The 15,371-nt window shown below is 32.5% G+C and overlaps 1 protein-coding gene across 3 annotated transcripts in view; it reads left to right on the plus strand.

Moving 5' to 3' along the window:
- The window catches only part of Pli (E3 ubiquitin-protein ligase pellino), a 270,152-nt gene that overhangs the window by 68,791 nt on the left and 185,990 nt on the right, over nucleotides 1-15,371 (plus strand). The window lies entirely within an intron of this gene.

Here is a 15,371-nt window from a genome sequence, read left to right on the forward strand (position 1 = left end):
GCATGTTTACAAAGCCATCGATCCAAAAATGAGCCTCATCTGAAAAGACGTTTTTACTCCTTTTTTTCGAGTCCAATCTGCAAACTGTTGACGCAAAGAATGATCCCGTGGCTATAATTCTTGAGTTAATTGAATCTTATAGATGTAGATTAAGAACTTTACGTAAAATTTGCCATGTTGTTGAAGAAAGTCGAATTCTTGTGAACGATGTGATTTCTATTTTCACGAACACTTGCAATTACAGCAACGTTATTCTATTGACTCCTCCTTTCCTTTCATTTGTGAATTGGATTTTCAACATCACGTAGAGAAAAGTTCTCTTAGAACTTTTTTAACCCAACAATGAATTGTGCTTTTGTTTGGCCGATTATGGCACACCATGAATATTCTGAAGTTTAATATAGGTAACTGTAACCGATTCCATATTTCGATAATAAATTTTTATGATTTGTAAACGTTGTTGAGGTGTGTAGCGTTCCAGGATGATTTGTCATAAACCAAACTTACAAAACGATACTCGAAAAATTAAAATAAAAAATCCACGTCGCCAGCACAATCTGTCTATTTTTTGCGCTCAATTTGAAAGACTTTTTATTAGGTTTACTGAAATCCTTTTTTTATATTTATGCCATTTTGCTAGTACGATACCCATTAAATATTAGAAGATATTCCAGTTTATATGATAACCAGTTATCCGGATTAGGTCGTATTAATGTTAGTCTGGATAATCGGCGTTCCACTATCTATTCATAATGTAATTATTACTACTACTACTACTAGTAGTAATATTAACAATAGCAATTTGGGGATTTAAGTAATTACATTTTTAATTGGAAATTTTCAGATGACTTCATTTTTATGTTTTCTTGTAAGAAAAAAATAACAAATAATATAATTTAAGTAGGGAAATGGATATTTTCTTACCGCCTTTAAGAGATATTAGCCAGTAGTGTTGGAAAGTCATTTTCCCCAATTTTGAATTTCCTTTACATTGAATAGATCGAAGGTCAGTGTCTCTCGGATCTGGAATTCTTCGTAAAAAAGGTATAAATTTCGATTTATTTGTCCCGGAATGTGGCAGTTGCAAGTATAGTATTAAAAAATAAGTATTATCGCCTATCTTTTGATCGAAGGCGGGAATTTAGTATTGAAGCGCTTGGGTTTTGTCGTTAAGGTTCTATACTGCACCTGCGGGTTAAATTATCTGATCTTTAATCGAATGACCTGTTCCGAGTCGTTAATTAACACGGTTATGATGTATACGTAGTTGATTAATCGTTAAACATCGATAGTTTTCAAAAATAATTTTTTGTCGACGTTTCCTTTATTTCGTGGGGCACCCGTCCTAGCGTCTTCCTGTGTGTCTTTGAGGTTGCGTTCACGTATTTTAAAATAGGTTAAATTCTCATTACTAAAATTTAAAACGCTTGACTTTTAAGGAAAGGTAATCCTTACTGAAGTAAAAATGTTTTAGGTAACATTCTTTCTTTAATATTTAGGGTATTATGATAATGACGTAGCCCACAATATAAGAGATTCAGAGCGACGCCGTAGGTCAGTTAAAAATATAAGGCAAGCATATAGAAAGCCAGTTAAGAAAGTTTTGAATAATGTTTGTATCGGCCCTCCTTAACTGGCATGTGTTCTGAGTAATGAAATCTCAAGTCAGGTAAATTCTAGCGGTGGAGATGTATTTTATTCGACGTATGAAGAGGGTTAACCGGATCGATGTAGAATGAGAAGCGAGGACGTTAGAAGGGATCTCAATGTTCACTATAACGGTGGACAAAGTTGATTATCGAGAAACGGGCAGAACAGTTACGACAAACTTGCACATATTCCAATGCATGGAGTAATGGATGATGCACATATTCCGGAACAAACTTAAGTAAACTTTAGTAAAAATATTTGCTATAGTTTTTGTGAGAAATTGTTTTAAAATTTTCCCTTTCTTGGAGAAACTATTTTTGTTTGTCAGGATGCGCTTGTCTTTAGTAAAACATCGCAACAAAAATTAAATTAAATAACATTTTTGTAACTTTTGTATGTTTTAAACGGGTATATTTTATTTACGTTATTTTACTTTTTAAAGCGTGTATTTAATTACCGGGAATGAATTTAACAAAAGATTTCAAGGAAGGAGTCTGAAATAAAAAAAACCGCTTCGATCGGAATTGTTTTTCTTTAATTTCGAGCAAGTAACAGAAAATATATAATAAATATAGCTAGCTGATAATCGATAAATACCAGACAGTTTACTTATTTTTAATAATATTATATGTACAGAAAAAATTAGTCCATTAGAATCATTTTAATTACTGTAGTGGCGTAGCATTTCTTGTAATAGTTGTCGCTTTTAATTATTAATATACATATGTTTGGTTTTGATATAGCTATTGTTGAATATTAATGAGGTGTAAATTTATATTGTTATGTAATCAGTTTAGTTTACACATCGTTAAAGTACTTCTATAATAATTCGATTTACACTTTTTTGACGTCATTGTGTAACGTGTTAATTATATCATGACGCGAATAGTTAGTTATATATATATATATATATATATATATATATATATATATATATATATATATATTGATTTTCTAATAATAACAACATAGTTTCTTATGTTTCATTTATTTTTCTTAATATTATCTCGTTATATCTATTCGTATCGGTATTGCGTTGACATTTTTCCAAGCCAACCTTAGTAACAGATGATAATTTTACAGTCTTGTATTCTTTCTTCTTTCATTTTTTCCTGTTTAGCCTCCGGTAACTACCGTTTAGATAATACTTCAGAGGATGAATGAGGATGATATGTATGAGTGTGAATGAAGTGTAGTATATTGTCTTGTACATTCTCAGTTCGACCATACCTGAGATGTGTGGTTAATTGAAACCCAACCACCAAAGAACACCGGTATCCACGATCTAGTATTCAAGTCCGTATAAAAGTAGCTGGCTGTACTATGACTTGAACGCTGGAACTCTCGACTTCCAAATCAGCTGATTTGGGAAGACGCGTTCACCTCTAGACCAACCCGGTGGGTGCCGTCTTGTATTGTACTAGTTTTATGTTACTCTAGTGTGACATTATAACGGCCGATTGGATTTTTTTTATTTGTATCCTAAAGGTTGTTAGAAAGTGAGCTCGTTTAGGAATAGCCTTATATTTGGCTTGGAGTTTGAGGCTACTACGTTGAACAATCTTAGATCTAAATTCTTTTTCGCGGATTTAAATTCTTCTCTAATATTTCGGTAGCTACTTTTCAGCGATTTTCTTATTTTTCAGTTTGATTTTTAAACTTTAAGTTATATTTTGACTTGAATTATTGATGATATTTATTTTTATTTAATTAATTCCCCCCCCCCTCATATATCGTAGCGCTGATGTCCTTGTCGGTTACATCTAATTTTGTTTATTTTTATCTTCTTATTTTTGGTCACATTTTTAATACTCTGCTCCTAGGTTTTTGCGATTATTCGATAAATTACATTTTTTAAAGTAAGGAAATTATTCTGAAAACGTTCAGATATATTAAATATATTAATATATATATCATTAAATATATTAATATTTAATGATGTTATTTACTGTACAATAATGCAAAGTTTGATAATATATCTTTACTGTTACGTAAAAAGGTAACAGTGAGAAACCGAAAAGAACACAAAAAAAGGAAATTAATATAGTTGTACATTTCCATAAATTTTTGAATCCCACCATGTTTGAGAACAATGTATAAAAAAATGTACAAAAAACAAGAACCGAAAAAATGAATTACTTAAAACCTCATTTGTCGAAAACTATTTACAATTACTTTGTTACAAAGGATAGTAAATTTAATCGGGTGATCGGGATATAGCCGTTTCAAATGCGAAGACTTAGGCCTAGATGAAACTTCCTGGAAGGTTACTTCTAGAATCGTGAAATAACAGAATTTTTGTTGAAGTCGTTTTGTAGTCTATAGTAGTCATGATTAAAAACAAAAAAAAAAAAAACGTAAATGTCAGAAGCACAGATACGTTGAGTAGTTACGGAGACCTTGATTTGGTTCGGTCGGTTATTTCTAATTAACTCAACTCAACGAATTACAGAATATGATATTAATTTATTTTTACAAAAAACTGGTCGATTTCCTTTCTGAATAATTACTGGAATTCTCACTGATTTTTCTTTTAACTGTTCTGTTTTTAGCGCTTTAGCGAGTATTTTTACTACTACTACTACTACCACCACCACTGTCTTTCCATATATGCAGTGCCTGCAATCACTGCACCTTTTTTTTTATAAGTTAGCGTTTTATTGTTTTTGCTTACGTTATTGTTGCACAGTTATATTGATTTCTTGAAGAAATAGCTTTCATTAATATTTGGTGTAATTTCTTGCTTTTAGCGATCGATTACGAATATATTTAAATAACGGTAGCCGTATCCGTAGCTTCTGCAGTATCGTATTAAATTTTTACATCAAATGGGGGTCACCACCCGTTCTATATATATATATTTTTAAATTGTAATGAGTAATAAATATTAGTTTTATATTTATAAATATTTTTAATAGTAATCCAGCTTTACCTAGTTCTTTAATTTATGTACATATTTGGTACACGTGTACTGTAATTAATTTATTATTGTCATGTTTCATTTTATCAATTACGAAATTACTATTTTTTAAGCTAATATTATAAATCGAATTTATCAGTTTCTTATTACTAATTTTTTTATTTAAAGTGATACTTTTTCTTTACATATTTAATTAGGTTTTAAAAAAGTACAGCCTTTAATTTATTTTTTCCACTAATTAAAATGAGGTTTAAATGATCCATGACGTCATTATTATTATAGTAATATATAATAGCTTATTGGTTTCTATGTTACTATACCTGGTGTGTCTTGATTCTTTAAGTTCACCGTGGTCTAAAAGTCATTTTCTCCTAAAAGCAGATTCAATTTCTGTAGCGGGTTAGACTTTTGGTTTTATATAATGTATACCAATCGGGTCGTATAATTATGCTTATTATACGACTATGCTAATATCAATTATCGCATTGATCGGAGTAAATAACATTCCCTTTTTAAATGTTGGTTTCAATTGCGTCCTTTTATTATCGAGGAATTGTCGGGAATAAAAGACCGTTGATATAACGTTGTTATATCATCGGCTTCTGACCGCCGTTTAACCGGTACCATAAAGCGAATTTCAGAAAATTAAGTTACACAAGAGCCTATTAAAGTAAACTGTACGGAAAACACGGTTGCCCCCCCCCCCTCAACAGTAAATGCAGAAGTAAATATAAGAATACACTTTGTTTTAAATTGGTCATCGAACACGGTTTTTCGAATACATGTTTAAAAAATCGACCACACTTTTAATTAAAATTTGTATGTACAAATCATTTTGTTTACACAAATTTAAATGAGTTTTAAAATGAGCCGTTTATGGTTTATGTAGGCGGTTTTTAATCCAAGTTTCATTGTAGAAATCTAGTTAACGTGTTACACCCACCGGGTTGGTCTAGTGGTGAACGCGTCTTCCCAAATCGGTTGATTTCGAAGTCGAGAGTTCCAGCGTTCAAATCCTAGTAAAGGTAAACTTTGAATACTAGATCGTGGATACCGGTGTTCTTTGGTGGTTTGGTCTCAATTAACCACACATCTCAGGAATTGTCGAAATGAGAATGTACAAGACTACACTTCATTTACACTCATACACATCATCCTCATTCATCTTCTGAAGTAATATCTGAACGGTAATTCCGGGAGGCTAAACAGGAAAAAGAAAGGAAAAATTAACGTGTTACGCTGTCGCCTGGTTACGTGTATTATTAGAAATTATTACATTTTTTACAGATTCTTTTTATGATTTAGTTTCAGCAAATTTGCTTTTTATTGCATTTATTATTATTATTTTAAAATAATATCTTAATGTTTGTTTAAAATAAATGTTACTTCCCATTTACTGAAAATATTAGTTCTCATGAGCAGATTTTTTTTTTCGAAAATGATTATGTTTGTACGGTTGATGGTATAAAATATGTTGTGTAATGTTTTATCTATTTATTTTCTAATGTTTCATAATACAAGCGGTGGAAAATAAGATCGTTTATTGTGAAATCGGATTTCATTCGCGAGTATCGCGACCTATTCATAAATTTATTGTATTACGTATCGAAGTACGATATTCTTCTATTTAGGTTGTATTATTATTATTATTATTTTGATAACCGTCCTTTATTTAACGGTTTATCATTTTATCAGATAAAAAGTATCGCTATTCTATCAGTAGTTTACACTTTGACGTGACGATTTTTTGAAACCGTGCTACTTACGTTTGGTGATAATTTTTCTTCACTTGTTATTTAATTACTTATTTCCAAGTTAAAAGAAATTTATTTTTATTTGCTTGTGGATTTTATTTTATTATTATTTTCGTTTAAATATAATCTAAAAAAGGTTAGTTTGTTTTTCACGTTATATGGATTAAATTAAATCAAATTTTATGACAAGAAATGTGGGAATTTGACATTCCCACGATCATTCGGGAAGTGTTTAATAAAAAAGAAGAGATGCTTCTAAGAGAGGTATAAAATATCTTAACCAGTTCTCGTGCTTTTATCGCTATTAGTCTTTAAACGTTAATTTATTATTAATAAGACACGGTATCCTTTTCATGATAGGGTGTATGCGACTTTTTTTTCTTAATGCATTATTGATTTCGACGTGTAATTTATGTAAACTAATAATGGGATCGTTCTAGCGATAACAAACAAATGCAATGTTTAGAACCACGACATGTCGGAGTCTGATGATTTCAGATTTACGGTTGAGATGATGACAATTTTTATCGGTTATAAAATGTTCACTATTAATGATATGAGTCTTACGATGAATTTGAATCTTAAGTTTTCGCACGATAACAAAAATCGTACACCGGTAATATTCTATCCTCCATTCTTCTTACAATTACTTATTGTAGAATTTTATTTTATTACCTGTATTTACTTTTAAAAAAAATGAAGAGAAATTTAAAAAAATAAGATTTCCATTTTGACTTCGTTTTATTTCTAGTTGATGCGTGTGGACCGGCTAGTAACTAGTCATCTAGAACAGGGTAATTTAAAATGATGAGTCGATTTCGTAACTATTTTCTAAATTAAGAACCAATGATAAATATGAAGTAAATTACATCTGATAATACAATAAAGTTTATAAATACAATTCATTAATGTTCAACGTGTAGTTCCTAATTAAGGTTCAACGTGTGGTCGGTTGCACGACGAACTTCTAAACGGTACCCGAAACGTTTTGTACACCCATATGCGAATATCGTGTCTATTAACTTTTCAGTTGCGATAGAACGTCGCTTCATCGCTAAAACTTAAACGCGGAAGAAAAGTGTCATCCTCCGTATTTTCAAGCATTCGATCGCAATATTCAACTCGCTTTGGTTTAACGCCTCCTCGAAGAGCCTGGAAAAGTTGTAGGCGGTACGGATTGAAGAGTAAATGACGTCTCAAAGCACGCCAGACAGTCGGACGAGGTATTCCTAGTTCTATGTTCTATGTTCGATCTACGGGTTGACTTTCTCGGGCTTTGTACCAAACTTTCTTCGATTCGTCTCACGTTCTCCTTTGCACATGGGTCGGCCCGTGCTTTTGCCTTTACGTAGACGAGGAAAAAAACCGGTGAAACCGACGACGTATCCCCCCTTCCGTGTCTGAGGGTCGATGTTAAATCGGAGATGAAAGGCACGCTGCACACCAGTTGCCGGCTGAGATTTGCCGTTCTCAAGAACACAGAAAACCTTCCGTTTCACTGTAGCCATCTTACACGTAATGCCGAAGGAAGCGCTCTAGCAGTCGTTTACGCAGCTACATGCGATATAATTTGAAACTTTTGGACCTACTCTCTCAACTACTACGTAGAGTTGGATACAATGTATAGTTCAGGAAATAACAGCACTAAATCCAGGCCATCATTTAGAATCGTTCTGTATGACTAGTCATCAATGACAGCCGGCGGCAACGCCGGCTGTCATTCCTGCCGTTCTGATTTCGGTTATCGATGATCTAGATATTTGATATATGAGTATCTGAGATCTGACAAATATTTCAATCGTAAAAACTGAAATTAGTCTCATCACTACGGTAGAGGGCAGTGGCCAACTATTCGTGTCCTTGCGGATGTACAGATCGTTCCGACAAGGTAGTATTTAATAGCTTTTTATTTACCGATGTCACTTTGTCCGCGATGCAATACACGCTTTTTAATAAGTACACGCATTTTTTTTATTAGGTTTATCGATGCGACACATACGTTTATATTTGAAATTTGGAATTGTTTAAACTGATTGCCAAAGAAAATACTGGGGGTTTAAATAAGTCCCTCCGCGATTTTTTTTTATCGAGTTAAAAGTTTCGAATTAATCCATAAAGATGTAATGCGACTAATATTATTTCATAATAGCTAACCGTTTTTGGAGTATTTATTTTCCAAATACTATAAGTAGATTTTGAACAGAAACGATGCTGTTTTAACTGTAGATTTAAAAAAAAGAAGCCTAATGTGGGTGTACATACATATATATATATATATATATATATATATATATAGTTCCGCATTAATACTGTACAAATAATCCATCGTATTTGCCTGCATCAGGATACATTATGCAAAAACATTTGTTGATTACTTAATTCGAAACGATTTATTTCCATATCTGTTGTGTCCAGCTATCTGCCTGCTGCATCCTTTGTTTTTAGCCGGATAATAATTCCATCTCGTCCGTAATTAACTTCTTTTTTGGCACGAATTCAACACGCTCCTTTTCTTTTGGCAACCAGGCGCTTCTATTTATCCTTTTCGTTTGACATTTGATTACTATTTTACTTTTTCTTTTTAAAGAAGTTCTGTTACGATTTTAAATCGTTATGAAAGAGATCGCTTGAAAAATAACGTTAACTTTGAAGGAAATTAAGGTTAATTGTATCTGTAAATATACAGCTAAAGTGTACTCGTATATTTACAAATACGATTAACCTTAATTTTCTTCAATTATACGTTGTAATATCCGAATATAAATAACTTTTTAAACGTATTAATACTTATTAAAGCGGTTTTTATTAAAATGTTTAAAAATCAATGCGTTTCATAGCTACTTAACTACGATGTTTATTTGTGTTAACCGAACATTTTCTTTAATGCAAATTCGTACCTCGATGAACATTTTCTTTGATGCGATTTGTTCACGTTTATGAACACTCTTTGAACTTTGGTAATTGAGGTATAGAAGCTTTGCTTAATCGTCCGGTTTTTTCTTTCGTAGTTTTTAATTTTTAAAGCAGTCTCTCAGGACCATAATTACTGTTTTGATGGAAAATTTTATTCCTGACATTTTCACAAAAATTACACCGACCGTGAATCTGTTTTTAATCGTTTATAATTATTTTACTAAAATTGTTACCTGTTCACCGTACTGTATCTGTAGATTTATTTGGATGGTTTTTTTGTACGGAATATATTTTTATTAAGTCAATTACAATATTTTGTTTTAATGGATTTACGCACGTTTGTAAAGGCAGATTACAATTTTTTTTTTGTTCCTAATAATAGTAAAAATTAATACCTCTAGATTGTCACCTGCCTAGCTGATGACAGTAAACAAGCGAAACCGTTTGGTCAAATTACTGATATTTTTATGACAGTTGATAACATGTTTATCGCATGCGGTGCGATTATTCTAAGTACATTGCTTTATTATAATTATTCGTTGTCATTCGTAACTAGATATTTTAGACTTTACTGTTAATGTCTGGAATCCGTTTTATTAAAATTTTAAAGAGATAATATGTATAACACAATGGAGAAACTTTTATCACGACTTTAAATATTTTTTTCTGTTTTACCGATTTCCAAATAGTATTTATTTTAATTGATCGGTTTGGGCTCATTAGATCGATGATTTTTATCCAATTAATAGAAGTTCAGTATTAACGAATTCTTTTGTTGTAAGACGTAAACTGTGATTAACCTATTAATTTTGTCGGTAAGATAAAACATCTTTGCGTAAGCGCTCTTTTTAAGTTACACATCAGATTAAGTTATGGCGTATTACGGTAAATCTGTTCATCGTAATCGCCCAAGAGGTCTGATTACCTTGTTTTTAGCCGGTGTACGGCTAAACTAAAAAATATAAATACTTACTTTTTGGTTTCTATTTACGGAAGCTTTTTTTGCCTAAGTTATTTTTATACGATAATGTTATGTCGTAAAATGCACTAGATATGTTTTAGAGATACAACATTTCTCGTATTTAAGCTGAAACCTGATATATGTGGCTTAGTCGCAGATTTCAGCACGTATGCGATCGTCACGTAATCGGTCACGGGTCTAGAATGAAACCGCATATTTCATTCTTTTGTGAACTCATATTTATACTTTTTACAACACTTAATTAATTTTATTAACGGGTGTACGTAAGAAATACGTCTTCCTTATGTAATTTTGTGGGTTTGTATTCGGAAGTGACAGGAACCTCCTCGTTCTACCCGGTAAAACCATAGTCACAGAGTCGGGATTTTTATACGCCCACCGGGAAAGAAAGCGAGAGTTCTCGAGTAGCTCACTAGGTTCTTTGCTACTGTACCGCGTAAATAATTAGTGTGCATTGTAGGTACAGTGATACCTGCATACTTAGCGCGGAACCGATGAATCCGAAACCGTTAAAACCTTTTATTCTGATGGACAGTCCAACTAAAACCCGACCTTATAAACGCCTCAGGAGGCCCGAAATCAGATTTCTGTTCGGCTACTTAATAGGTAATAAGAGTTATCGAATAGGTCGAAATAAACGTATAAAATATCAAGGATGCATTAACTAAACGAGTCCTTACGTCCTCTACGGATTCGATCGTCATCTGTCCAAAAACAGTTTAATTTACTACCTTCTAATGATGGTGGTGATCATTTAAATACGTTACACTTTTCCTCCAGATGGGCTTCTGTAAGGTAGTAACCCGTCACCTGTTTCCAGAGTTCGGTGTACGGAATTACCCCCAAACTGTGAACTGTTCATTTTATAATTAAATATCGTAGTAAGCCTAGTACTCCCGCATCTAAGATTATTTTGAAAATAATAAACAACAGTGAATCGTTCTAATGCATCGTCTATTAATCAAATAATAATCGATAACAATATAAGTTATTAATACCTGAAAAATTTATCGTATGGTAATATGGAAACGCTCCTCCTGCTTTGTTCAGTGTTCAAGGGACAACCTTTCTTGGTACCGTTAAAATTTTGTTACCTGTTCGAAAGTTGTCCAAAGACGCGATTGTTTATAGGCCACGTTTTCGTTAATAACTTGTTAGGCTGTTAGAATTAAACCGTTTTTTCTGTTCGATTGAACTGTTTATTTTTGTACCGCTAAAGTTAAAGATTTACTGCGAAAATCTCTGAAAATACTTTGAAAATCGTTTCTTGTAGATCAAGGACGATATTTTACCGTTAGCTAAAGCGATGTCCTGCCGTAAATAACTTACCAGTTCGTTCGTTAAAGGTTGACGTAGAATTCTTTCGATTTACGTCTTCCTACGCCCGTAGATTTTTTATTCTGAATATATCGTTACGTAATGCCGGTAGGAAAAAGAACGTAACATTTGAATGTTATAACCGCTCCTTTTAAATTAAATTATAAAATGTTACGTATAGATTTTAACTTGCGTGTTTCAATACGTTAGCTTAAAGAGTTTTAGCAGGTCATGATTGCGATCTAATATGTTTGGTATCCATAAATATCTTTTACCGTTATTTTGAGTAGACTGTGTTGATTGATTTTAATTTGAAAACAAAGCGTGCAGTTTATTTCTTTTTTTTTTATCCGTAAGGGCGCGAGTATGCGTGTGTATGTTGAGAAGTCTTGATTGTTCTACCTATACTTGATGAGTAGATTAGGCTTATATATATATATGTGTATGTGTATTATGGTAGAAAAGAGAGGTAGATGGTATATAATAGAAATAGAGGTTGTTGGAAGACAGGTTCAAGTTTTGCCAGATCTACAGTCTCTTGCTTGTTTTTCTTTTGTGGCGGCTGTTATTGTTAGTAATAGTAGTATTAGTAGTAGTGATCGTGGTGGTGGTGGTGGTGGTGTTGGTAGTGTGTAGTAGTGTGTAGTGTATATAAGTCTGAATTAACCGAGGTAAAGGCGAACGAACGAATAGTCCTCTCCAGTCTATACTAGTTCCCCCGACATGTTCAGTTTCCTTTACAGACTGTTCAAGCATCGTCGCCGACACGGTTTGTTATTCTCTGTGAATGACCTTTCATTAGATCTTAACATTGTTTTCAGATTTTTCAGTATTATTGGAGATTTATATTAAAATTATATAATTTCATCGCCTTATAGTAAAAGTATTTATTTTGATTAATTTATGTAGCCAAATTGTCGGTGTAAATATTATCTTCCCTTCCCTGCTCTCATGAATGCATTTCTTTATTTTTGCACAAAAAAAAATATTTATGCGTAAATTAAATACTATTGTTTATTTATAAGACTAGAAGAGTATATTTCCTGCATTATATAGCGTTCTTTTTTCCCGTAATAATTTGATAGATCGATTTATAGCCCTATTTAACATCATATCTATTATCAATAGTAATTTTGTTGTATTATTATCTAATCTTATACAAACATGTGATAGATTTTTGATTAGAAGTTTGTCAGTATAACGGTTTCAATAATTTAAGTGTCATTAGAAATTAGAAGGAAGAAGATCGCAGTTTAATTTGAATGTAGGGCGACTCCTTAGGTACTTCTTTAAAACTTTTCTTTGTATTAAAGAATTGTAATTTTTTATTTGTAAATTGGTATTTACAGTTGTTTTAAGATTTATACCTGTACAAATGTTTTTATACCTGTAATTTATATGTATTTTATATATACCTGTAATTTATATATATATAATTCTCCGTACCGGTGAAAAACAATTAATTACAATGAAAATTGTATGCAGTTTTAAGTAAGAACTATTATTTAATTATAGTTGAATTGCGTTATATTATGTGCGTATTTTCTAATATGTAATATATATATATATATATATATATATGTAGTATATGAAGTTGTTTACATTTTGTGTTTTAAATATTATCATCGATAAACCACAAGTTACTCCAATTAACAAGAGTTTATCTTTAGAGGAAATACTGCAGTATTTTATAATACACAGTTTGTTAATTTCAGTCGATTTTTATTATTATTATTATTATTATTATTATTATTATTATTATTATTATTATTATTAAAGATAATCGTTTTTGTTTAACCCTTTCTCTAAATGCTGTCTTCGTTTTTTTTAACAGTTATTTGATATTTTTTAATAATTAATTGTCACGTTTACACAACAATTATTATGTAACGTATTTCTATTTATGTAATACTTATTTAACTTTGTATGATGTAATTATTCGTTTGTGTCTTTTTTATTACGTTCATATTTAATAACTTATAATTTTTCTTTTTATTTTCCTTATAATCTCCTTCTTTTACGGTTCATCGGTTAATTTCGGTTTAATTTAGTAGTAAGTTGTCATTACTTTGCCAATAGATAGATATTTTTTTAATTTAGGTTTACACACTGTATAACGTTAAGATGAAGCGTGAGTGTTAAGATCGCGTATCATAACGTGGAAACGAGTAAAATATTTATTGTAGTTTTCGCTTTAAAACGAATTCTTTTCCGAGTATATTAAGAGAGTTGAAAATTTGCCCCTGTCTTTGTCGACCTAATGTCGGCTGGCTTTGGCGTGATATACTATAGCGGGGTTTGTTGTACTATCTAATCAGATGACATCGTCCGATTACTAATACGCGAGACATTTTTATATAAAATGCAAACTCAACTTACTAGTACGATACAATGACTAGTATAGTCGGCACATAAGTTGGCGAGGGGCAAACTTTCAGCTTACAATAGTATAAAATACACAGATTATTTACACGCTTTGCAGTTAATAGAGAAAAAAAGTGTGGTACTTGAGTTACATTTAGCTCATCTTTTCAAATTTTTCAATTTCCAATGTAAAAATTTATCCGATATAATATATTTTTTTTTAAATGCGAACAAATTTTCGGTTCGCATTAAAAAAAAATTGTTTTGTTTTCATAGTAAATGTGTTAGCCTACGTAAACAGTTTAGTGGCAGTATAGTGTGTTTCAAAATGAATATCGGGGTTTTAAAGCTACGTAACATTTCTCAACTTTTACGTACGTTGATTAATTATACATGAAATGAAAGAGGAACTCAAACAGTTAAGCCGTGCGCGCACAGGCTTATAAACTATTTCCTGTACATTCCGCTGGAGAGCGCTAGTAGGAAAGACGCCCCCCCCCCCACCCAGAAAGCGTTCTGTGTTTTGCAGTTTGCAAAGTGTGAATCTGTAATTACCGTTCAATGTCCGTTCCGTTGTGATCACCTGACTGACAATTACATTCGTAGATGGTATAAACAATTTGAAACCACTGGCTATCTGTAAAGGGTAGAGTACTGGACGACCGAGTCTGTACGAAGACAATGTTGAACGTGAAAGAGAGTCTTTTGTGCGTAGTCCTAGGAAATCCGTTTGGAAGGCCTAGTAGCAATTCCAGTAAAGTCTGTGTGGTGTGGAAGGGTTTAAGGAAATTCTTACAACTGCGTCCTTATAGTTTACAGCTAATGTAAGGTCTGAAGCCTACAGATTATGGGTTGCATGTAAGCTTCGCAAATGGAATGACGCACCGTGACGATAAAGACTTTCTTTATCGTGTCGTATTCAGTGACGAATCAACATTTCAATATTAGTTGTAAACACTCATAATGTGCGTGCGTATCTGGGGATCAGAAAATCCTCACGAATTATTGCAGTGTGAACGAGACTTCCCGAAACAGAATGTTTTTTTTTGTGCCGTATTCCGTCGGAAAGTTTACTGGGTCTTCTTTTTCGCATAAGCAAGTGCTTTCGCGAAATGAACTTTAACAACTGAAATGATATACTACAACTATTGATGTCTCTTTCCTCGACTGCAATAAGAACCGCGGAACTTTATTTGGCAACAAGATGGTGCGCCTCCTCACTGGCATAACGCATAGGCGTTTTTCACCCCCCCCCCAAATAAAAAATAATGCTGTACGTGTTCGGTTGAATGAAATTCTCCCTGACCGCTGGATCGGGCGCCGGAAACCAAATGCCAGGGCTTGTTTGCTTTGGCTTTCACGTTCGCCCTATCTGATTCCGTGCGATTTTTTTTTTGTGGGTTTATAAAGGATCAAGGGCATGTGCCAACGTTACCGGTTGACCTACCCGACTTGAGACGCAGGATAGAAA

The sequence above is a fragment of the Lycorma delicatula genome, chromosome 5 (genome assembly GCF_047948215.1).
Source record: "Lycorma delicatula isolate Av1 chromosome 5, ASM4794821v1, whole genome shotgun sequence".
Taxonomy (NCBI): Eukaryota; Metazoa; Arthropoda; class Insecta; order Hemiptera; family Fulgoridae; genus Lycorma; species Lycorma delicatula.